The 2895-nt window shown below is 33.5% G+C and overlaps 1 long non-coding RNA gene across 1 annotated transcript; it reads left to right on the top strand.

Moving 5' to 3' along the window:
• Positions 1-1183: 1183 nt before the first annotated feature.
• On the top strand, positions 1184-2545 carry LOC128286774 (uncharacterized). The gene is made up of 2 exons (XR_008277482.1): positions 1184-2087; positions 2170-2545. It is a non-coding gene; the product is annotated as an uncharacterized LOC128286774 (long non-coding RNA).
• Positions 2546-2895: the final 350 nt, after the last annotated feature.

Here is a 2895-nt window from a genome sequence, read left to right as displayed (position 1 = left end):
TAATTCTTCTAAGTTAATATAAGTTACATATATAAAGCATTAAGGTAAGAGACAGGTGTGATGAAGCAAGTCAAGAGGTCGATTTCATGGCGGCCTGACCGGTTAAGTTGCTTTGATGGTGGCCGGACTCTACCATTAGGAGTAATTAAAAGAGTGGCTTCCACAGGACTCCCCTTAATCCCCACCTCATTATCCAATCAACCTCAAGTCTTAACATAAAATCATTCTCTTTTACTTTATTGGAAATTATAGAAGGTTTCTTTCTCCAACAAAACCCTATTTGTTTTGGATAATTACACCACTTCTTTAGGTATTGTGAACACTTGAGGTTCATTAATAAATAACAAAGATATTAACATCAGTGTATGATTTTTTTTTTCCACTTGGACAATTTTAAATCCACTTGATTCAATTATGATGATTAAATGTGGAAAATATCTCAAATAATTCAAAACTTCATTCAATCGATTCATATAATTAATTATTATTAAAATAACAAATCAAATAAAAGTTAATAGATACATTTCTTCTTTTTCGTTTTTTTCTTTGGTGTTAGCAGAAGAGTGATTGGGAGCAGAGAATGATTGTTTTTCAAAAAAAAAAATATATAGTTTCCTTTGATGTTGGAAAGTTTAGATTTTTAAAAAAATTATATTTTTTAATTTTAAAACTTTTTATTTTTAAAATTAATCAATTTTATGTATATCTTATTTTTACATATTTATATGCTATTTTTCTGTATAAATTTTAGAAATTTAAAATTCAAAAAGAAATTTGATTTTTTTGTAATTGTTGCATAAAATCAAACTAAATTAATAGAAAATATAAAATTGAAGACTAAATTTATTATTTTGCCAATTAAAAAGTGCCTTAGTTCCTTTACGGTTGAGTGAAAAGAAAATCTCAAAATTGTTAGTGACCAAATTATAATTTTTAAAATTAAGTAATCAAAATAATAACTTATACATAGTTGAGTGATTATTGACATAATTTATCATTTCTTTTAACATAACAGTCAAAAAAATATTGAAAGTATGCTATTTTTTTAAAAAATAAAATCGGCTAGATTTATTAATAATGAAAAGAATAAAATCAAATAAAAAATCTAGTTATTTTGGTTCAGGCCTATGACACACTAGACTAACTATCCAATAAATGGCTTAATTCTTTTGGTTTAGGGGTATGAAGCATTAGACTAGCTTTCGACTTTAGTCATTAGTTTCAAAATAAAACAAATAAAATAACCCTAATAAAAGCCTGCCATTTGATTGAAAACAATAAAAGGAAACTTTTTGTAATGAAACTAGCCGATTCCCAAGACACAGCTAGACTCCTTTTCCCTATCGTCCTTTCACATCTTCGTCTCCTCTGTGTTGTCGATAGTCGCTCCATATTCCATATTAAGCTATCTGTTACATTTCATTTACCACAAGCAAATCTCAACCTGCACTGCTTCTCCATCTTCCCTCCTGGTGGGAATGGTGCTAAGTTAGATCCGCCCTTCTCGGGTACGTTTCCTCATTCTTTTGATGAACTGGAATTTTATTTCTTGAAAACGAGTCATACTACTTTGAATATCTCTAATTATTGCACCGATGGTTGATTTGTCCAAGTTCTTTGACTGGCATTTTTTTATAACTGTTCGAGAGTCTCCCATAACCGTTATTGAAGGAAGGGCCATCAAGATCCCTAACTGAACAGCCTGCAAGCCTGCGTAAGCCTCTGCTGCAAATGGAGATGGAACGTTTACGTTTACCACTGTCTTTAATGCAAGGAGTTCTCCCGTCCAACTCCAAACCACTAAGCCCGATGCTGATTTGTGAGTTCTGTCATCAAATGTTGCGTCAAACTGAATCGTTGCCTTGGTGTTTGCATCTAGAAGGTTGCTCCTGATACCCATGGAAGAGGTAAACTTCTTTTCTTCTAATCCCTCAATTTCAGCCATATATCTTCCGATATTCTGTGAAATTTCTCCTTTTGACTCTATCTTCCTTTCATGCACGAGTTTATTTCTTGAGCTCCATATGATCCCCAAACCGCAACAGAGCAAGCGACACTGTTGATAAGAACTATTCTGAAATATCTAGGTAATCCATTCCCAGATATTTTAAACCGTTCTGGTAATAACCCATGAGACCTCTAACTTCTGCCAAATCTCTGTTGTTACAGGGGCATTGGTAGAAAACATGCACACTGTCTTCTTCTCCATTCCCACATCGAGGACATAAAGCACTATTAATCACTCGCTTGTATTTTAGATTTGCAAAAATTGGAATATAGTTCCATGTTATTCTCCATATTGTAATCAGTATTTTTTAGGGTAGTCCTAGATTCCAAAGTTTTTTGTAGAGTTTCTTTGAGTCAGCCTATATAAAATAATAACTAGGATCCAAACTAGCTTCTTGTAATAGTTTGTAGGCGCTTCTAATAGTAAATTCTCCAGACGATTCTCCTTTCCACACTTGAAGGTCGTTATAAGGACTTTCCGTAAGAGGAATCTGCATAATTTGTTGAGCAATCTCATCTTGGAAGGTACTACTAACAATATGTCTTCCATGTTCTGGTATTTGGGTCAATTAATTCTGAGACTAACTGAGGCCCTTCGCAGAAGTTTCTATTGTTCCACTTATCAGGTTCCTTTTCTAGAATCCAGCGGTCCTCCCAGATCGAGATCCCATCACCCCTTCCAACCTTCCAACACAGTCCATTCTTCAACAATCAATTAGCAACCCACACGTTCTTCCAGGTAAGAAAAGGTAGATTCCTTAACTGAGCGTTATTAAAATCTGCATACGGATAGTATTTAGCCTTGAGTACTCTAACTACTAATGAATTCGGATAATTAATAAGGTGCCACCCTTGCTTGGCTAATAATGCGAGATATTGAACTGACTC

This window comes from Gossypium arboreum, chromosome 13, assembly GCF_025698485.1.
Source record: "Gossypium arboreum isolate Shixiya-1 chromosome 13, ASM2569848v2, whole genome shotgun sequence".
Taxonomy (NCBI): Eukaryota; Viridiplantae; Streptophyta; class Magnoliopsida; order Malvales; family Malvaceae; genus Gossypium; species Gossypium arboreum.
The sequence above is the reverse complement of the archived record's forward strand: the minus strand, read 5'-3'. Positions and strand labels throughout refer to the sequence as shown.